Source organism: Phacochoerus africanus, chromosome 4 (genome assembly GCF_016906955.1).
Source record: "Phacochoerus africanus isolate WHEZ1 chromosome 4, ROS_Pafr_v1, whole genome shotgun sequence".
NCBI lineage: Eukaryota > Metazoa > Chordata > Mammalia > Artiodactyla > Suidae > Phacochoerus > Phacochoerus africanus.
Genome location: NC_062547.1, coordinates 103,558,149 through 103,581,114, shown reverse-complemented (window position 1 = coordinate 103,581,114; position 22,966 = coordinate 103,558,149). Strand labels below are relative to the sequence as shown.

The 22,966-nt window shown below is 40.5% G+C and overlaps 1 long non-coding RNA gene across 1 annotated transcript in view; it reads left to right on the top strand.

Moving 5' to 3' along the window:
• Window positions 1–22,515, top strand: part of LOC125126190 (uncharacterized) — a 43,182-nt gene extending 20,667 nt beyond the window's left edge. Inside the window, exon 3 of the long non-coding RNA XR_007134549.1 lies at window positions 22,435–22,515. This is a non-coding gene — a long non-coding RNA (uncharacterized LOC125126190). The remainder of the gene's footprint in view (window positions 1–22,434) is intronic.
• The last annotated feature ends 451 nt before the right edge of the window (window positions 22,516–22,966 follow it).

Below are 22,966 nucleotides of genomic sequence, written 5' to 3'. Positions count from 1 at the left end.
TACTTTGCTGAATTCATTGATCAGATTGAGTAGTTTTTGTATGAAGTCCTCATCTGCATAAAGTGACATTTTTACCTCTTCTCTTCCAATTTGGATACCTTTTATTTCTTTTTCTTTTTTCTTTCTTTCTTTTTTTTTTTGGTCAGATTGCTATGTCTAGGATTTCCAATACCATGTTGAAGAAAAGTGGTGAGAGTGGGCATACTTGTCTTGTTACAGATTTTAGTGAGAAGGCTTTCAGCTTTTCTCCATTGAGTATTATATTGGCTGCGGGTTTGTCATAAAATATTTTTTATGTTGAGATATGTTCCCTCAATACCCACTTTGGTAAGAGTTTTTTTTAATCATAAATGGATGTTGAATTTTGTCAAATGCTTTTTCTGCATCTATTAAGAGAATCATGTGGGTCGTGACTTCTATTAACTTGATTGATTTGTGTATGATGAACCATCTTCATGAACTTGGGATGAATCCTGCTTGGTTGTAATGTATGATCTTTTTTATGTGTTGTTGGATCTAGTTGGCTAGAAATGTTGTTGCTAAAATGATAGTGCTAAATTGTTGCTAAAATGTCGTGGAGCATTTTTGCATCTCTATTCCTCAAAGATATTGTCCTATAATCTTCTTTTTTGATACAATCTTTGGCTTTGGTATTAGGGTGATGGTGGCTTCATAGAATGTCTTTGGGAATAGTCTTTCTTCTTCAATCTTTTGGAAGAATTTAAGAAGGATCAGTATAAGTTCTTCCTTGTATGTTTGGTAGAATTTGCCTGTGAAGTCAGGCAAATTCTGGTCTGGTCCTGGACTTTTGTTTGTAGGGAGTTTTCAAAATTACATATTCACTTTCATTTATAGTGATGAGTCTGTTCAAATGATCTACTTCTTCTTGATTTAGTTTTGGTGGGCTGTATGTTTCTATAAAGTTGTCCACTTCTTCCAGGTTGGCAAATTTGTTGGCATAAAATTGTTCATAGTATTCACTTATGATTTTTGTATTTCTGCAGTATCAGTTGAGATTTCTACTTTTTCATTTCTTATTTTGTTTATTTAGGTTCTCTTGCTCTTCTTCTTGATGAGTCTGGCCAGAGGTTTGTCAATTTTGTTTACCTTTTCAAAGTACCAGCTCTTGGTTTTATTTTTTCTATTGTTTTTTGAATCTCTATTTTATTAATTTCCTCTCTGTTCTTTATGATTTCCTTCCTTCTGCTGACTTTAGGTTTTGCTTGTTCTTTTTCTAATTCATTTAGGTGGTGGGTTAGGTTGTTGATTTGATATATTTCTTATTTTTTGAGGAAGACCTGTATCACTATCAATTTCCTTCTAAGAACTGATCTTGTAGCATCCCATAGGTTTTGTATGGTGTGTTTTCATTGTTGTTTGTCTCATGGTATTTTTTTAATTTCCTTTTTCATTTCCTCATTGACCTGTTGTTCTTTTAGTAAGCATATTGTTTTGTCTCCAAGTTAATCAGGTTTTTTTTCTCATTTCTTCCCTGTGGTTGACTTCTAGTTTTATGCCATGGCAGTCAGAGAAGATGCTTGAAATAATTTCTATACTCCCACTTTCCTGTCATTTCCATTTGTATGAAATATCTTTTTCTGTCTACTTACTTTGAATCTATGTGTGTAATTTGCCCTAAAGTATGTCTCTTATAGGCAGCATATTGTATGCTTTTGTTTTTTTATTCAGTCTGCTACTCTATATCTTTTCATTGGATCATTCAGTTCATTCACATTTAAGGTAATTATTGATAGCTGTGTATTTATTGTCATATTTATTTACTTATTATTTTCTTTTTAGGACTGCACCTGTGGCATATGTAAATTCCCAGGCTAGGGGTCGAATCCAAGCTGCAGCTGCTGTCCTACACCATAGACACAGCAATATGTGATCCAATTTACACCTGCAACCTTCACCACAGCTCACAGCAATACTGGATCCTTAACCCACTGAGTGAGGTCAGGGATTGAACTTGCATCCTCATAGATACTAGTTGGGTTTGTAACCTGCTAAACCACAATGGGAACTCCCTATTGTCATTTTAAACCTTGTTTTCCAGTTAATTCTGTGTTGCTCCCTTTTTCCTTTCTTTTTCTTTTTGAGGTTGAATTATTTGCTTTTATTTTATGTTTGTGTCCTCTTCTTTTTGGTTTTTGTGAATGTATTTTTTGTTGTTGAGTTATGGGTGCCCTCTGTTTCAAGTATGTTAACCTCTTCCTATATTTGCTTGCTTTAGACTGATAGTCATAGGATCAAACACTTTCTCAAAAAAAAAAAAGAGCCTAGATTTTCTTATTCTCCTTCCCTAGAGCTTATGATTTTGATATACTTTTTAACATCTTCATGTTTATCCTTTTGCTGTTTCTTGGTTTTATCATTGTTTTTACAAATAGGCTTTTTTCTTTGTGACCTATATGCTGGTTTATTTAAGTAATTACTTTCCAACTGCGATTCCCTCCATCCTATATCTTCTTCTCTCCTATTGAGAAGACCTTTCAATATTTACTTTAAAGTATGTTTAGTATTACTGCCTTCTTTTAATTTTTGCTTGTCTGAGAAATTCTTTATTTCTCCTTCTATTTTAAATGATAACATTTCTGGGTAAATTATTCTATGTTTCAGATTTTTCCCTTTTAGAACTTTGAATATATTGTGCCACTTTCTTCTGGCTTTTAGTGTTTCTGTAGATAAATCAGCTGTTAGTCTTAGGGGAGTTTCCTTGTAATTTACTTTTTGTTTTTCTCTTGCTGCCTTTCAGATCCTCTCCTTACCTTTAATTTTGCCATTTTTATTGTAATGTGTTTTGGTGTAAGTCCGTTTGGGTTCATCTTGCTGGGAACCCCTGTGCTTCCTCTATCTGGATATCTGTTTCCTTCTTTAGATTTGGGAAATTTTCAGCCATAATTTCTTCAAATATATTTCAGTCCCCTTTTTTCTTTCTTCTCCTTCTGGGATCTCTATTATGCATATATTGGCACACCTTAAATTATCCCATAGATCTCTTATACTGCTTTCATTCTTTTTTTTTCTTCTATTTGGCTTTCTCTCTGCTGTCCTGATTGGGTGATTTCCATTATTCTATCTTCCAAGTCACTCATTTGTTCTTCTACGTTATCATTCATTTTGTTGTTCAATGCCTTTAGCTGAACTTTCATCTTGGCAAATGAGTTTTTCTTGGCCCCTCCTTATAGTTTGTAGTTCCTTTTTAAAGTAATCTGCATTACTGTAAATAGCCATTCTTAGTTCCTTCAGTATTTTCATTACCTCCTTTTTGAATTCAGTGTCTTTTAGACTCCAGAGGTCTGTTTCCTTGTCTGCACTTTCAGGGGAATTCTCCTGTTCTTTTAACTGGGAGTGGCTCCTGTGCTTCTTCATTTTGCTTATGTTTTTCCTACTCTGTTAGTTTAGGTAAAACAATTGTCTACTGTAGTCTTGGAGGGCTATTTTTTTTTTTTGTCTTTTCACCTTTTCTTGAGCTGCTCCCATGGCATATGGAGGTTCCCAGGCTAGGGGTTGAATCGGAGCTGTAGCCACAAGCCTATGCCAGAGCCACAGCAACATGGGATCCGAGCTGCATCTGCAACCTACACCATGGCTCACGGCAACGCTGGATCCTTAACCCACTGAGCAAGGGCAGGGATCGAACCCACAACCTCATGGTTCCTAGTCAGATTCATTAACCACTGTGCCATGACAGGAACTCCTTGGAGGGCCATTTATATTCAGAATTTTCTCTGGGTAGATTGTGTGGGGTTTACTATTTTTTTGGCATGAGGGCTGTTTTTGGTTTGGATACTTGCTGTCTGTTTCCTCAGTGTGTGCAAGCCATTATCCCCTTGATAGGAGGCATTTAGGTTCATGGCCTTCATGTTCTTCCAGGGAGGTTGGGGCAATGGGCAGCAGCAGCAGGCAATGCCTAGCTGCTGAGCCCTTGGCAGTGGTGGTGACCCACAGGGAGGTTGGGGTGTGTGCATTTCCAGGGAAGTGTGGGCAACAGGTGGCACTTTGTTGCAGGCCCTCTGTAGCAATGACACCTGGGATGACTGTGGCAGCAGGTGGTGCTTGGTCATGGGACCCCCCCATGCCTGCTTCTGAAGTCCACAATGGCTGTGGTGGTTTGTAGTTGCCCCTGTAGCTCTTGTGGGAGGCATCCTGCTGCCTGAGAGCCTGGATGCACACCAAGAAAGAAGTTCTTATGGCAGTCCCACCCCACTCCACCCCCCTCTCATAGTCCCCAACAGTGGTGCCTTGATCCTCTGGTGGGCCCAGGATTCTTCTTGCACTCTGTGGTGCACCACCCCCTGGCCCACACAGGCTGTTTCCACACAGCCAACACTAGTCCTCTCCCCAGAACTGACCTCTGAAGACTGGATTGCAGCATGAAGCTCCCACCTGGGAGTCTCAGACTGTGGTGCTCAGGGTGGTGGTTCTAGTCATCTGTGTAGCTCTCTCTCCACTTTGCCCTCCTTAGACTGGCTGCTGTGCTTTTCTTCAAAGCTTTGAGGCCCACACTCTGTCCCAGATGTTCTCCCTATCAATTAGTTGGCCTCCAAGTGTGCAGATTCATTTCCTCTTTCACAACTCCCTCTCAGGAGTGCTGATCCCATCCAATTCCTTTTTTTCCTCCTCTCTCTCTCTTTCTTTTTGTTTTACTCAGTTAGGTGGGAGTTTTCTTGCCTTTTCTGGAGATCTTCTGTCAATGTTCAGTAGAGGTTCTGTGTGAATTGTTCTACACATAGATTTTTTGGGGGATGCATTTGTGGGAGAAGGTGAGCTCTATGTTCTACTCCTCTGCCATTTTGCTCCTGACTTTCTGTAAGTGCTTTGATGAGTCCCTGGCAGTAATGCACAATATCACCGTTAGGACTTGCTGGCTCTGAAAGGCTGCCTCAAAATTCTGCCTGGGTCCTGAGGCTTTGCTTTTGCTCTTGTAGTAAAGACATTGAGAATCAAAAAAAAAAAAAAAAAAAGGTGCTGGCTCATCATAACTTCATCTATATGCTAGGTCACTCATTAATTATTTCAAAAGGAGACAAGTTACATTTACCAAAAGGAGTAGACCTAAGGTTAAGGAGTATTAAGGGAAGCGCTTTTGGCCAGAGAAGATGAAAAGCCTCTGAAAATCTAGCCAGTTGTGCTTTAATAGTACTAATGATCCTTTCTATCAATCTTGAGGATTGAGGGTGATTAATATGTGAAAATGCTGCATTATCAGCCAAATCATACAAATGGATTTAATAATCTGCCCAGTAAAATGGGGTCCTTAGTTGCTAGGCAACTCAGAACAAACTACCCAAACTATAATTATTCTTTCCAATAGCAATTTGCATACAGTTAGTCATTGCTCTTCTGCAATGAAATGCCCCCACCCAGTATTCAAACATGCATACCATTACTAGGATGTATTTTCAGCCTTGAAAGGGCGATACATGAATCAAGTCCAACTGCCAGACTTCAAAAGCCCTCTTAGGAAGAAGAAAGTGGCCTTGAGAACCTTGAAGGGGTTTACTAGGATTATATTTAGGACTGACAGACCAGTGATCATAAACCTTATGAGCTATAGTGGGGAAAAGTTTCTAAACACATTTCTAGATATCTACAATATCATTTTTATCAGGTGCTGAGTGGGCACGGAATACTCATACTGGATTAGAGTAATTGGGCATTTATAGTTACTATAGGCCTTTTATTTGGTCCTAACCATATTTGTGAGATGAGATAAAAAAAAAAAATCATCCTTTTTTCTTCAGGCCTGTTTTTCACTTTCAGAAGCCAGCTCTGGAGCCTAAGCCTGCTAGAGATATTTCTTAACAGTTTCATTAGAAGCATGTTTCAGCAGAGCGCATTCTCAGGTTTGGGCAGGGGCAAGGCCTAAGGCAACTTGTTTAACTGCAGCATCAGCCAATTGATTCTCTTTGGCTCCCACTGAATCAGATTTGGAATGTCCAGGTATTTTAAAGATAGCTAGCTGTTTGGGCAATTGAATGGAGTCTAACAGTTTTGAGATTAGCCATCCATTTTTTATGGACTGTGCAGAAGAGGTGAGAAATCCTTTGTTTGCATAGCATTCTAAAATCATGAGCCACTCTGAAGGCATAGTGACTATCAGTATAAATATCTATTTCATCCTTGGCTAATTGACAAGACCTAATTAATACAATCATTTCTGTTTGTTGAGCCAGTTTTGTATCTGTTAAATAAGAATGTTCAATTATCTGTTCCATCAAGGTTTTTTTTGTACCCAGCTTGATTAGGCCTTTGTTCATCCTATAAATAGGATCTACCCATCTGTAAACAAAATTAAATCAGCATTATCAATGGGTATTTCTTGTAAGTCAGTCCTAGGAGTGAGAAGTTAGATAGCATAATGAGGTCATGGATGTTGTTATCTTGAGGTGCTGGAAGTAAAGTTGTTGACTTAAAATTATTACATGGAGCCAAAATAAGACTGGGTGAAGAGAGTAACAGTACCTCATAAGAAGCCAATTGCCTCAAAAAAGAGTGCTGAGTAATACGAGACTTTTAAGAGACTCAACTGAGTGAGGAACATAAAAAGTTAGAGGAGCCGCATTACAAATTCCTCAGTAGCTTTGCATAAGAGTGCCATCACTGAACTAGCCCTCCTACAGAGCCCTGTTGCCACCTAATCTAACTGCTGACTACAATATCCTGTGAATGGATGCTGGTCACCACACCTCTGAGTTAATATACCCAGGGTGCTTCCTTTTTCTTTATGCCCAAAAAGATTTTTTTTTTAAAAAAAAAGGTAATTCATAATTAGGCCTAATGCTGGAGCCATTCTCCTCTGGTTGGTTGGATTTAAGTAATGCATAGAGAGGTTGGGCCACAAGGGGAAAACTAGGCTCCCAATGCCTACAATATCCAGTTAGACCCAGAAATCCCCTCAGTTTTTCCTTTGTTTGGGGGAAGTGAGAAATCTAGGATTCCCTTAATTCTTTCCAGATCAGTCAGCTGTTCTTCCATAGATATCAAATGGCCTACATAGTTCACAACTGGTTAACAGAACTATAGTTTGTCTTTGGATACCATAAAGTCCCTTAGAGGCTAATTATTGTAACAGATGGATAGTGGCGCTTTACAAGTCCTGTTAAGTTCCAGAACGCAGAAGCAAATCATCTACATATTGAATTAACACAGAGCCGCTAGTAAAGTGAACATCAGTCAAATCAGCTTTAAGTATTTGAGGAAAATGAGGAGGACTTTCTGTATAGCCTTGTGGCATAACCATCCAAGTATACTGACCATCTTCCACACAAAGGCAACGAGATACTGGCTTTCTTCTTCCACTGGCATACTAAAGAACATACTACGTAGGTCTATTACTGAAAAACAACAGGTGTCTGCCAGGATGGCTGAGAGCAGGGGTTGAAGATTAAAAACCACAGGGTAGCAAGGGGTCACAATGTTATTTATAGCTCTCAGGTCATGAACAAACTTCCTGCCTTTTCCATTTGGCTTTCTTACCCAATATGGGAGTTTTCAAGGACCGGTTCAAGGAATTACAGGCCCTTTCTCAAGGAATTCCTGAAAAAGGGCTTATTCTATTTAATGTCTCTTGTTTAAGTGGATATTGTCAAACATTGGGGAAATTCTTGGAATTATCAATAGTTACTTTAGTAGGAGTGACTGTCTTAATTTTCCCAACATCTGGGGACGAATATGACATAATTCCTCACATAGTTGTGGTAGTAAATCATTATTTTCCTCCTGATCTGTTTGAGTTTTCGTTTTTATAACCATCAGTTTCTCAGTAATTATGTTCTGACCTGCATCTACATTTTATAAATCTAAAATCATTTCATCCTTAGGTGAAGAGGCAATATGGACATTATATGCCTCTAAAAGGACTCTCCTATGAAATGAATTGGAGCATATTTCACCAAAAAGAAACATGTTTTCTTGTGATAGTTCCTAGCTGAAAACTTACAGGCTCTGATTTAAGAACATGCATAGGGAGTTTGCATTGTGGCTTAGGGGTGACCAACCCAACTAGTATCCAGGAGGATGTGGGTTCGATCCCTGGCCTTGCTCGGTGGGTCACCATGAGCTGTGGTATAGGTCACAGAGGAGGCTTGGATCCCACGTTGCTGTATCTGTGGCATAGGCGTAGAATAGGAAAATTTAAAACCCCTACCATTTGAACTGATGGTTTACTTCAAAGGACTTTTTCCCAGTCTATTTGGGAAGATTTTTGGTAAAGAAGCTGTGGGCAATTTCTCTAGATGTCTGGTGGTCTACAGCCTCATGTTTATGAAAATCTTCCATAGGCATCTTCTAATTTAGCCCTTTGAGCAATTCTTTTGCTTTACCTTCAGAGACTAGTAAATGTATGAGGTACAATTCTGAATACCCGGGCTCATAAGTTCTTACTGTAAGATTAAATAATTTAGCAAAACCCAAAGGATCCTGTAAAAGATCTGTAAAATTCTGAATTAAGTTCTGTCTTCATCCAGAGAGTACAGATAAGAACAGGTTCCCCTATGTTGTGGGCTTCTCCTTAAAGGGAGCTTGTATTACCTTGGGGTTGCTTTTCATTTTCTTCTTTGGACTCAGTAGATTTTTCTTCTGATGTTGGGGAGGGAGGGCAGAAAAATCAGGGCAGGGGAGAAGAGAGGATACAAAAGAAGCAGAGAAGAAGAGGAAGAGGAGGAGGAAGAGCAAAGTCTTCTGAGGTTTTTTCTAATTTAGCTACCATTTCTAATAATTTTCAGTTTGTCTCGTTCAGTGAAGCCACTTTATTATTTCTCCATGTTGAGGTTTCCAGATACCAACTAAAAATGCCTCCCATTCTGGTAGTTTCATTTTATAGCCAGCTTTTTCTAATTGAGCCTGCAAATATACCAATTTAGGTAAATCAAAAGTGCCCCATTTTGGCCATCTCAGGGACAAGTTATCTTTAGTCACATCTCCTCATTTAGTGAAATGCTTGCTAGTGTTAATATCATAGGTGTTATCCATGAACCCAGGTGGTGTTCCCACAGGTGGCTCTCTGCAGGTTGCTATACTGCCTTTGAAGCATAGCTTCAAACAGTAAAAGAACATATACTACCCATTATGAATTTGGTAGCCTAAATCACATAAAACCTGAATGACTTTCTAGGGACAATGTGATGGCTTGGATGTGTACTGTTTCTGAGTCTAGCTCTCCACAGAGTTACCCTTGGGTCTGTTTGACCCTATGATGTCTCAGTTTCCCCTTCTGGCAATCTGAAACCACTCCAGCATCTCTGAGCACTAAGTGGTCAGTCTCTGTCACACTCCTTGGAAGAGCAGTATTTACTTAATGGCTATAGCAGGCTTCACTTTGGGACCTCTGCCCATCATGAGGACCAGTCCTCAGACACGTCCACTAGGTTCTCAGTCATTTGAGAGTGCTTTGCAGCTGGAAGAAGCACATGTTACTTTTCTTCAGAGTTGAGTAGGCTCAGTCTCTTATGTCACTAGCAAACAGTTTGTTCAGGCCATCTATCAACTTGTTTTTCAATTTAAGGTTAATTTAATAAAGATGAGTGACCTCTGTTTCTCTACCACCTGTCTAGATACCTGTAGCTTCTTGCCTAGGAAAATGCACTGGTGCCCATGAAGACTACAAGTCTTAGGTAAAAACAGCTCACATAAAATTTCCAGAGTAGTCATTTAAGCAAGGAGATTCCCCTGTCAGGGGAACTCACCAGAACACCTGATACCGAGAAGTTGCTGAGGCTCAGTGGGCTTTGTGCTGATACCAAGTGCAGGTTCCAGTCTTCATCCAGGTGTCTTCTGGTGAGTGTCTCTGCTCTCCTGCCAACTGTGCTGTGGAAATGTCTACAAAACTTCAATGAACAATCAAGCTAAGAAGGAGAAAAGAGAATTTTATTCAAACCAAAGTGAGGATTATAACCCAGGATACAGATTCTCAGAAGGTCTGAGAATGGTTCTACCGATAAAGAAGCTAGAGATTCAGTTTTATTCATTTTTGAGACAATTATGTATCATATGGACAGGTTCACACTGTACATAAAGGTTGTCAGAGATGTTTTGGTCAGCTATGCACAAAAACAGTGAGTTGTTATGTCAGTGTGAGCCCTGTACAGAATTGGGAAGGAATATTAATCTTAAAAATTACAATCCTGGCATCAGCATTAAATGTCCATTTTTCTTGAAGGGTGATTATACTCTCCTGCCTTGAGAAGTTCTGGTAAGTGTAGAATGTGAATGCTCATTGCATGTTGGGAAAGGCCCATCACAAACGTGGGCATGTTACATGTGTTTCAATTCTGATTTAGTTTGTCCTGCTGTAGAGAAATTTATGATTTTCCCTTGTCAGGTGGCAGGTGTGATTTGATCATGTGTGGCTTGAACAACTGATGAAAATATCCACATAGAAATCAGTGGATGACAAGAAATGTGATCAGAAATTCATGAAAAATTCAAGGTTGGAAATCACATTAAAGGGTGAAACTGTCATGACGGTGGATGAGTTGGCTGAGAGAAAATACGATCAGGAAGAGGAAGGAACAGTTAGGTGGGCAAGGCAAGGAAACCATAACTAGAGAGCTCAGAACACGAGGAGGATCCCAAGAATATGACACAGCAACCAAGGAGTGATCAAGAACGGCAAATGAAAAATGAATGAGGATGATGATTGAGAAAAACCCATTGGAATGGTGGCTCAGATTACAGCTTTTAGAGACCACTTAGCTTCAGAAGAAGGTAAAGGCTGAAACCACACTGCAGAGAGCTCAAAGAATTTGTACATCGTAAATGAATGGAAAACAGCTAATGGAAAATGTAGAAGCTTGCTGTTAAAAGGAAGAAGAAAAACAGGACAGTGGTTAAGGAGGAAGGGAGGGATCAGAGGTTGAAGAAAAGCTTTTATTACAGTAGAAGAAACTTGAACATACATACTGCTGAACAGGGGAAAAGTGAGGAAATGACAGAGGAGCAAGACTCTGAAAGAGGCACATGGAAATAGGGTAGAATTCTATTTTATTTTTAATTTCTGTATTTTCAGAGCTGCACCTACAGCATATAGAGGTTCCCAGGCTAGGCGTGGAATCAGAGCTGTAGCCACTAGCCTACACCATAGCAACATCAGATCCAAGCCACATCTGCAACCTACACCACAGCTCGTAGCAACACAGGATCCTTAACCCACTGAGAGATGCCAGGGATCAAACCTGTGTCCTCGTGGTTTCTAGTCACATTCGTTTCCTTTGTGCTATGATGAAACTCTGGGTAGAGTCTTAGCTTTGGATATAAGCCCACAAAATATGCCTTGTGTATTTCCCCTAAGTGCTTCAGAATGCCCCTGGAGGATATAGAGCAAGAAAGTGATATGATCCAGTTTGCATTCTGAGAATTTCACTTTGCTGTATGGAGGATAGATGAAGCAGGATTAAGATGATGCTTATCTTAAATATACACATCTAATACTGGTATTAGAAATGTGTCCAGTGGACTTTTCATTGTATTCCAGAGTGGCAAATGGATTGGGGGAATCATAATTTGAAACTTGAAGCTCAAGAAACCCCTTCCACATTTCTTAAATTCCAGGGTGCTGGGTGTAAGTGGCTTCTCTAAGTGCTGATGTAGAGTAGTACCTAATAGAGTAGACTTTGATATTGGACAACTTTGGATACAATTCTTGGTTCTGCGATTTACACATTTTGTGATCTGAAAACCTCTCTGAGCCTCAGATTCCTTCTCTGGAAACCATAGATTTTAAAACTGCTTTCCTCATTTTTTGTTATTTATTTATTTATTGCTTTTTAGAGCCTCACCTGTGACATGTAGAAGTTTCCAAGCTAGGGGTCAAATTGGAGCTGTAGCTGCTGGCCTACACTACAGGCACAGCAACTAAGGATCTGAGCTGCGTCTGTGACCTACAGCACAGCTCACAGCAATGCCTGATCTCCCACCTACTGAGTGAGGCCAGGGATCAAACTCGAATCCTCATAGATACTAGTCGGGTTCATTTCTGCTGTATCACAACGGGAACTCCCTCCTCATTATATTTTTATGAGTACTAACAAAATATCAGTATCCCAACGACAGTTATACAAGAAAACTTTTTATTGTTTTCCCACATTTTTTCACTACCCAAACTATTTGCTTAATATTTTTATATCGTCTCAATTTTTAAAATATAATATGTTCATTTTAAAAGGAAACAAGTATGAAAAAAAAAGATAAGTGCAAAAGTTAGAAAGTTCCATGACTTCGAAAAGAAAAGAGCAGCAGAAAAAGAAGAGTGTGAGATCAAGACAGAGATAAGTGGGTCTGGGGCTAGTGTAACAGGTCCCAAGTCGAAGACAGGAACACAGTGAGGGCAGCAGGGGCCTGGGTACCTGGCAGCAAGAGGGAAAAAAGCATGTGCCAGCCCGAGGGTGGTGGAGGGATGCAGGCTGGTGACGGGACTCCACCGAGGCTGCGGTATAGAGGCCCTGCCGCTGAAGGATGGTGACTGGGTGAGGGGTGTGACAATGACACTGACTGGGGAAAATCTTGGGCACTCAAAGACAAGAGAAGCCTGAGGAGGGTCTGCAGGGAATGGGAAAGTTGGTAGGCCAAGATTAGTCTTGAAAGAAGAAATATTTATGTTACAAAAGCAAGTGAGGAGTTCCCATTGTGGCTCAGCAGAAACAACTCTGACTTGCATCCATGAGGACGCAGGTTTGATCCCTGGCCTCGCTCAGTGGGTTAAGGATCCGGTGTTGCCATGCGCTGTGGTGTAGCTTGCCGACAGCTAGGATCTCATGTTGCTGTGGCTATGGCTGCGGCCAGTGGCTATAGCTCTGATTCGATGACCCCCGGCCTGGAAACCTCCATATGCTCTGGGTATGACCCTAAAAAGACAAAAAAAAAAAAAAAAGGAAGTGAATCCTAAGGTTTCAAGAAGCATAAGGTAATGTGACAATTGTCAGTTGTGCCACTTGTATTATATTCTGTTTGACCTGAATACAATTGAGGGTAAGAGAGGTAGCTCTGAAAGGCCCAAGGCCGCTCAAGAAATAAGTAACAGCCAAATGGTGGGAGATGGAGAGGGTCAAAGTGAGACTCCTTCCTGGGCATGGGCCTGGAGAATGGCTCAGGGAAGGTCTTGCAAGGAGAATTCCTCTTCTTTGATCTCTCAGTTGCTTCATATCCTTCTCAGAATGAGGCAAGGTCTCAAGAATCATATATATGGTGGCTTCAAAGAAGGTGACCCTTGCCATTAGGAAAAGATCATGTTAAAATGTAACAAAGGAGGTCCTTAGAACTCATTAGCTACTGGAAATCAGACATTCACCAGATAATGGTGGAGTCTTTTAATACCCTTTGTTCATAACCACTCAAACTTCTATCAAAGTTCCAAATCTCATAGCTGTCTGTAATGTACTAAGATATCTTCTAATACCTGCCTTCTGATGATTGGTGACTGATTAGCTTAGCTGACATCCAGATCACCTTTATCTTGATTGGCAACTTCAATTTCTCTGATAAGAACGATTTTTTTGTTTAAATGTTTTCTTTTCATTGAGACATGGCACTTATGTGACAAGGTCTTAATTAAAGAACTTAATAGTAGTGACTACATTTTATAAAGATGGATGTAGTCCCCTCTTTATGGGAGTGATTTCCTGGTTTGAGCAAGAATCACAATATATCTTGGTTCACAAATCACACAAGTTGTTTTAGAACAAGAAAGGTATTGGGATGCTTTAAATTGTAAGTTATTTTGATATTAAAAGTACTGGGCAGGGAGTTCCCTGGTGGCCTAGCAAGTTAAGGATCCAGCATTGTCACTGCTGTGCCTCAGGTTCAATATCTGGCCCAGGAACTTCTGCATGTCACCACACAGCCAAAAAAAAGTACTGGGCAAAATTACCTCTGAGTAAATGCCATAGACTTTCCACAGGACATTGCCTTTTCTCTACTCCCCAGTGGAGTGTTGAGCATAAGGGCTTAGGAGTTGATTGGTCTGGGTCCAAAGCTGTGCCATGAATTTATGTCAGTTAATTTCCGTTGCCCTCCATTTCCTCATTTGCAAAATGAGGATAATTAAAGTACCTACCTTGAAGGGTAGGCTCAAATGACATGATATGTGCTAGGGCTTGTGGTACATACTAAGGTATATGTACATACTAAGGTATGTATATGCTAAGTACTAATATATATTAGTCATTACTCTTACTGATAGTGACCAACATTAGCAGCGGCATCAGGGAAACATTGCCAAAATATCTTCTAGGATCTTTGAAACTGCTTATGAACTTTGAGACTATCTCCATGAAATCAGCAAGCATCAATCGGAAGCCACTTAGATTTTTATCCAATCTGCGTCTCGATCCACTGGGGTTCATATTGTTCATCATAAAATAAGATAGTCCTTCATTTTGCCTGAGAGTTAGTTGGAGATTGCTCTGCTGACGTATCCGTGTGTTCATCATCTCTGTGACATCAAGAGCTGGCAGGGAAAACTCACACCAGTGCCAACTGATTTGGATGCTGCAGCAGATAATCAGACCCATAGATCCCTTGGTCATGCACCTCTTCTCACATAGCCTTTGCTATGAAATGATTGAGGCAGTATTTGTAGTATTACAAGTAATCTTACCTTAAAAATTATAAGAGTTTACTTGCACAAAACTAGGTTCCAATGGGGCAGTGCCAAAGCAAAAGTAGTTAGGAGCACTCCACTGACAGTTGCTAGGGCAGGGCAGCTTGGGTACTTTTATAGAGAAGAGGCAGAGCAAAGCAAGAAAATTATTTGACTGGTGATATTTTAAGCAGATCAATTATTTGAGAAAGACTTTTGTTCCCTGATTGTGATTTCTTGTCCTTAGGTTTCCATTTCTTAACCTTGAGGCATTTACAGGCTTAAGCAGACTGCTAAGATAATAGAACCACCTCAGGCTAATGGTCTCCTTGTTTAATTCATTTAACAGTGGGAATTTATTAAAGGATTTTTGGCAGCTCAAAGAATTGTAATGAGGGCTGTAGAAATAAACAGACTTAGAAACTTCTCAAAGGACATCACCCACAATTTAGCAACAGAATCATGTCAGGATTGTGACCTTATGACAGTTGCTTTCAATAAGTAGCTAGATGCCTCTGCCTACACTATTTTTTTTAACTGTACAGTGGCATTGTTTAATTATAATTATCATAAATTCTTTGATGGAGAGGAAATCAGAATCAGATATAAGACTTCAGCATTCCAAGAATGATGTCAAATGACCCCCTTCATGGTGGATTATGCACTTATTTACTATGAGATATATTTCTTCTCCAGAGATTCCTTGTTTGGACATCAATTGTAGATTTTTGGTTTGCAGTTCTTCTGAAGTTTTGATATAAGAGTCTATATGCATATGAGATTGTTTTAAGTTGTTGTTCTCTTAATTGCAAGTTCATCTCCAGTGTCCCACATTTGTACCCACCTCTTCTCAGGATTTCTGATTTTGATGGTATAATTGTGAATGGATGATTTCATATCTTTACTGTATATACACCTTTACTGGTGAGCCTTGTCATTTGTGTAATTTTTGTCTCCTGTTGCTGTCTTTTCTTTCCTGCCTAGAGAAGTTCCTTTAGTATTTGTTGTAAGGCTGGTTTAGTGTTGCTGAATTCTCTCAGCTCTTGCTTATCTGAGAAGGTTTTTATTTCTCCTTCAAATCTGAATGAGAGCCTTGCTGGGTAGAGTAATCTTGGTTGGAGGTTTTTTCCTTTCATCACGTTAAGTATATCATGCCACTCCCTTCTGGCCTGCAGAGTTTCTGCTGAAAAATCTGCCAATAACCTTATTGGGGTTCCCTTGTATGTTACTTGTTTCTTTTCCCTAGCTGCTTTCAAGATTTTCTCTTTGTCTTTAATTTTGGTCAGTTTGATTGATACGTGTCTTGGTGTATTCCTCCTTGGGTTTATTTTATATGGTACTCGTTGTGCTTCCTGGATTTGAGTGAGTGGTTCTCTTCCCATGTTAGGGAAATTTTCATCTATTATCTCTTGGAATATTTTTTCTGTCCCCTTCTCTCTCTCTTCTCCTTCTGGCACCCTTATAATACGGATGTTGTTGTGTTTAACATTGTCCCAGAGTTCTCTGAGACTCTCTTCATTTGTTTTCAATCTTTTTTCTCTTTTCTGTTCTGCATCCATAATTTCTTCTAATCTGTCCCCCACCTTGTTTATTCGTTCTTCTGCCTCCTGTATTCTGTTGTTAGCTGCTTCTAGTGCATTTTTAAATTTGTTATTGTATTTTGCATCTCTTCTTGTTTAAGTTTTATATCCTGAATCACTTTGGTCAGTGTTTCCTGTAAGTTATCCATCTTTGCCTCCAGTTTATTTCCAATGTCTTGCATCATCTTCAGCATCAACAGTCTAAAGTCTTTTTCCTGGAGGCTGAGAATCTCCTCATTGCTTAGGTGATTTTCTGGGGTTTTTCCTTTCTCCCTCATCTGAGTTATAGTTCTCTGTCTTTTCATTTTTATAGGTTTTTGGTGTGGTGACCTTTTTATAGATAATAGAGCTGTAGCCTCTCTTACTTCTGGTATCTGCCCCCCTTGTGGCTGCAGTCAGTATGGGGGCTTGCTGTAGGCTTCCTGATAGGAGGGGCTGATGCCTGCCCACTGGTAGGTGGAGCTGATTCTGATCCCTCTGGTGGGTGTGGCTTAGTCTCTGGATGGAATTAGGGGCAGCTGTGTGCCTGAGGCTCTTTAGGTAGCCTGTTTACTGAGGGGCGGGGCTGTGATCCCACCTGGGTTGTTGTTTGCCCTGGGGCTTCTCAGCACTGACTGATGGGTAGGGCCAGATTTTCCCAAAATGGCCACCTCCAGAGAAAGGCACTGCTGCTGAATATTCCCGAGAGTTTTTCTTTCAATGTCCTTCCCTCACAACAAGCCACACTCACCCCTGTTTTCCCAGGATGCCCTCCAAGAACTGCAGCTAGGTTTGACCTAGGTTCCTGTGGAGACCTCACTCTGCCCTGAGACCTAGTGCACATGAAAGTCTGTGTGCACCTTTTAAGAATGGGGTCTCTGTTTCCCCCAGTCCTGTGGAGCTCCTGCACACAAGCCCTGCTGGCCTTCAATGCCAGATGCTCTGGGGCTCTTTCTCCCAGTGCCAGATCCCAGCATGTGAGAGTTTGATGTGTGGCTCAGAACTCTCACTCCTGTAGGTGAGTCTCTGTGAACCAGTTAGTTTTCAGTCTGTGGAGCTTCCCACCCAGGAGGTATGGGGTTGTTTATATCACGAAATCACCCCTCCTCCCTCTTGATGTGGCCTCCTCTTTTTCTTCTGGAGTAGGGTATGGGTTTCCAGTCCATTTGGGTGGAGATTGCTCAGTCTTTAGTTGTGAATTTTGTTGTTCTTAGGAGAGAAGTTGAGCTCCAGTCCTTCTATTCTGCCATCTTAATCCTGTCTCCTGCCTACACTATTTTTAAAAAAAGAACAAAAAAAGGAAGGGGGAGGGGGATAGGATGGGGAAGGGAGCAGGAGGAGGGGAGCTAAGGAAAAGTGCTTCAAAGTCCTACATTAGTGCATTAGATTGGCAGAACAACTTAGCTGGAAGGAAGGCTAAGTATTTGAGTCTAACTTCTTTAGGGCCGTTGGGCTCCAAATGCAAGATAGTTATTCAGATGTCGGTAAAGAGCCACCAAATTACCCAGTCCCTGTAGACTCTTCCACTTCCCTTTTCATTCCACTTTCCTGGAATCAGGATAATTCCTTCTCCATCAAGTCTTCCATAAACTGACTCTTGCCAAAGGAAACCTTCCTGATGCCCTAGACTACATTAGGTTACTGGACTGTAATTCACAAGGCTGGGAGCCATGTCTGTCTTGTTGGAGGCTGAGTCCTTAGTATCTAACACAGTCCTTAGCATCTATCTGGGTGCTTGGCACATAGTAGCTGCTCAGTAAATTTGTTAAATGTTTATAAGCTATTTTTTCTCTTCTGTAAATCCAGCCTAATACCACCATAGCCGAAAACCCCGGGCTCATTTATAATTAGGACATGTGAAATGCAGTCATAATAGTAGATGATATGTATTGGGGGCTCTATTTTATCTCAAAATGAAGCTAAATCTTATACATGGAATGCCATTCTATGTCAAGCAACTACACTTTAACCAGACTAACTGCTCAAGGCAGACAATATGCTGGCCATCCATTTATAGCATTTGGACTGTATACCATTTATACAAATTTCACATTTGAAAATCCCCTTCAGGCAGTAACACAGACCTCTTGACCTTACTGACTTTATGAAGCTGAGGCCAGTAGCTCGGAGTCATAGAAACCAGCCAACATTGATATTGCCACAGATACTACCAATAATACGTTATTTTTGTTAGGCTTGCTTAACACTTGAAAAAGCTCTAATATATATTATACCATTGATCCTCAGAAAAATACTGTACAGAAATCATGGCATGTATTACCACATTTTACAGATGAGAAAACTGAAGCTCAATAAGGTGCAGTAACTTGCTGGGATCTTAACAATACCAGTGGAAAGGTCAAGGCAGGTGTCTAGCCTTCTAGCTCTGTCCAGGGTGTTCTCCACGTTATGATGCAGCTAGAATGACATTCAGGCACTGTCCCCATTCAGGAAAGATATGAACAAGGAAGATTGTCCCCACAGAAAAGAATATCCTTCCTGGTCCAGCCCATCTTATTTCACAGAACAGCCCAAGGCAGCACAGCAGCCAGCAGAACTGTTCCCTGGTCTCAACATACTCTTGCAGAAGAGCCGCTAGTAGCTGAGCAATGAAGCTGGAGACAGCCTGCTGTGCGCTGCTGCCCTGTGGCTCTGATGAGCTTTGTGCTCCGGTAGGAGAGGAGCCCAGTCTGAGAACAGCCTTCACGGGGCAAGAAGGGTACCCCTGTGTGGCTCAGAGACCAAGTTAGCAAACATCCGATACTTAATCCAGGCTCTGTGCTAGTCATGGGGGTCCAGAGATGAAGAGAAAAGTTCTGTTGCCCAGCTTTTGTGTGTGTGTGTGTGTGTGTGTGTGTAGGGTCATCTGAGATCAGTTTCATCTTTTTCAATTGGAATGTAACAGCCAGTGATAGGTTTTGGCAGACCAGTCTTCAGAGCCAGGCTTCTTAGAATTCTTTTGTGGTTGATACTGTTTGATTTGAATGTGCCTATGAGCAGGGACACAGGAGAGTTTTAAAATGAGAATATCTTGCTGGCATCCCATTTTGTTATTCTTTCTTTTCTCACTTTTATTCCCTCGTTGCCCTTCCATTCTGAGCATGAAATATTAGCTGTAGTGACTATTTATTTACATACCATGATTATTCTAAGTTAGGGCTTCTCTGGGCTCTATTAAGACAGCACATCTAACAAGTGAAATGTTGGCCCGGGGGAGTTTCGTCATGCCCTGTAAATCTAGTTAACTCTGTTACTGAAGACAAATACTGTCAGGCAAATTTAAAGCTCTGAGATATATGAGAAATACTCAGTAATCTTTGGCATAAGCCCCAAGTCAAATGGATCATCATGTTATTAGTTCAGGTTGTTAGGTGCAATTAAATGATTGTACCAGTGGCTCAATGTTTGCTGTAACCAAACTAATCTCCCATTGTGGCTTAACAGCAAAAACAGGTAGATTCTACAGTTCAGCCTCTTTGTCCCTCCAGCCTGCTGTCCTGCTCTTGTTCTCGTAGATTCCTACCTCACCTTTGCTTTCTGACCCATTTTAAATGCATATTAGGGACCTGAACTTGGCTTTATGTTTTGGACATGATTGTTTGGTGTTTTCCCTCTGACCCTCATTTATTTTGTTGCTTAATCTCTGCCCTGGTCCTTAGGGGCCTTCCATCTATCCCTGGCTATAACACACATTACATTCAGTCAGAATTAAGAAAGGCTGAATAAATATCACTGAATACATGGCTTTTACATTTAAGGTTATTGGTTTTTTGTTTCTTGGTTTTTTGTTTTGTTTCGTTTTGTTTTGTTTTGTTTGTCTTTTTAAGGCCGCATCTGCAGTATATGGAGGTTCCCAGGGTAGGGGTCTAATTGGAGCTACAGCTGCTAGCCTACACCACAGCCACATAAATGTCAGATCCTTAACCCACTGAGTGAGGTCAGGGATCAAACCTGTGTCTTCAGAGATTCTACTCTCGTTTCCATTGAGCCAGGACTGAAACTCCACTTTTAAGTTTTTTGTGAACTAATGGGAAAGGAGATCCTGTACTATCGCTGTGGTTCTATCTCTAATTACTCAAAAGGAAGAGGCATGGCATATAGTGTGGCAATTATATAGCCTTCAAAACAGACCACCTGGATTTGAAACTCAGGCCTGCATTTCTTGGCTGTGTAACTTTGGGAAGTCACTTAATTTCTCTGTGCTCAGTTTCCTCATCTGTACAGTGGTGATTATATAGCTACTTCACAGGGTTGCATAAGATTAACAATTTCAGTTACATTTTTATTGTTACAGTTCATTACGCAAACATTTATTGAGAGTTTTCTATTTCAGGCATTGTGCTAAATATTGAAGGTCAAATGAGCACAGATGTAGTTTCTTCCCTCCCTCCAGTGGGAGAAACAAACAAAAAGGCAGCTATAACCTGATGTGATAAGTGTGTGGGAGGAGTAAGACAAGATGTTTTGTGAGCACATAGGGGTCTGCCTCAACCCAGCCCTGGGCAATCCAGGAAGGCTTTCTTGAGGAAGTGACCTGACACTGAGTCCTAAAAGATGGGAAGGAATTATCCAGGAAGAGTGGAGATCACATCCTAAGCAAAGAGGTGGAATCTGGTGTCAAATTTCTCAAGCTGCATTAGACTGAAATATATTTATATCCCAAAGAGTTTAATAATTTGTCTCTTTCCAAACTAATGTCCTTTAAATATTTGTTCAAAATGTATTTGTAGGGAAGATGACTACCACATAGGAGGAATGGAAAATAGTTTTTTTTTGCAATCATCCCAGCAATTCATCTGTGGCCCACAGTCCTTCCCAGCACTGTATTTAACAGGACCCCACCCACCCTTTCTTCCTTCCTTCCTTTCTTTTTTCTTCCTTTCTCTTTTTAGGGCCACATTCACAGCATATGGAAGTTCCCAGCCTAGGGGTTGATCAGACCCACAGCAGCCAGCTTATACCTCAGCCACAGCAACACAGGATCCGAGCTGCATCTGCGACCTACACCACAGCTCATGACAATGTTGGATCCTTAACCCACTGAGCAAGGCCAGGGATTGAACCTGCTTCCTCATGTATACTAGTTGGGTTCGTTAACCACTGAGCCACGACAGGAACTCCATGACCCACTCTTTCTCAAATGATAGAAACTCAAGCCTATTGCTTGAGGTCTCATCCTATTTTTCACCTCAGGAATTTTAACGCTATTCCTCCTAACTCCACATAGTGGTCTTCTTGACAAAATTCTGTGACATTTCCAGCAATATTTTAGTTAAGGTTACCTTAAAATTATTTTATACTCAGTACTACACACATACCACAGACCAGTTAGAATGACTGCCTTAGTGCAGAGCCAGGCCTGGTTGCCCTGCTGGGCCAGACATTAAAACCTTCTGTTTCTGGTTGGTGAAAATGCCCAGTGTGGGCTGAGCTGGGTTGAGGAACTTCTGGAAGTCCAGGGGGAGATATTAGGGAGGCTAGAATGATGGCCTGGAGACTTGTGGGCTCAAGAAAACCATACGGAAGTATTTCAACATTTTAGCTACTGGAACAATTGCACTGTGCATATCTGTTAAATAGTAGTCTTGGTTTTGGCACCTATCAAAATGTAGTGCCATAGTCAGCCACTTAGCACTACTGCTTTCTGAATCCCTCTGTGGGCTTCTGTGATGCTGAGAGGAGATGGGCAGGGGCAGAAAGGCAGATAGATAGTCCACAAGTGATATGCTGGGTTTATACTAGAGAAGGATAACATAAACCCACAAACATGTGTGTGTATGTGTACATATGTATATATGTACATTTGCACTAATTACCAGAAAATTGAAAATTCCCTTCCTCTGTATATGTCTACTTCCTTTTACCCACCAGACCAAGAAAGAGATGTCTTAGAACTCAAATCCACGGGACTATGAAAGCAGATCTAAATGTAACTCAAGCTGTTGAATAAGTGGGGAGAGGTAGAAATAACCCAAGGGTGGCCAAAATCCTGCTGCCATCTCCTCTGGTGGTGAGCCAAAATTTCAAGACTGCATCACCACTTTTTTTTTTTTTTTTTTTGAGCAAAATGTCTGGTTGCTGTTGAGTCATGGAGAAGAACCATACTCTTTAGCCTAAAATCAAAGGTTGCTATGCAATTCACCAAGGAAGCTCCAGAGGGAGCATACCTCTACCCACCCACTTGGATTGGTTTTTCCTCCAAAGACTGCCTGATACACAATAGTTTGAAGAGTGAGAAATTCGATGTATCCTGTGAAAGTAGTTTTGACAGAATTTCTCTTTACATTTTTGCAGCTCAAGTTTATTGGATACTTCTTCAACTTCCCTTATCACTGATTGAAATTATGGTTTTCTATAGGCAAAAAGGCTTGGTGGTGAGTACATTCATTTAACTTGTTGTAACAATGATGATACAGACATGTAGTCTCTTCGCCTATCCTGGGTGATTTTTTTTTTTAATGCTCATTCACTCAAATGCATTAGAAATAAACTGAAGCATATTAAATTTTTTTTTAAATATTTTAATATTTAAGAGTTTAGTTGAACGACAGTTTGAATGAGGAAGCATCAGACCAGAAGTGGCAAGATATACTCTACCAAGAGGAGCTAGGGGAAAGAATTTCATAGATAAAAAGTAGAGGCAAAGCAAGGAAATTATTTGATTGGTTATAGTTTAAGTGACTGCTTTATTGGGAAAGCCCAGTTGGCTGTGATTGGTTGTCTTTAGCTTTCCATTTTTTAATTTTGCGGTATTTATAAAACCTGTAAGTTTTGGTTTGCTTAGTAGGTTGCTAACATGTTAGAACCACCTCATGCTACTGGCTTC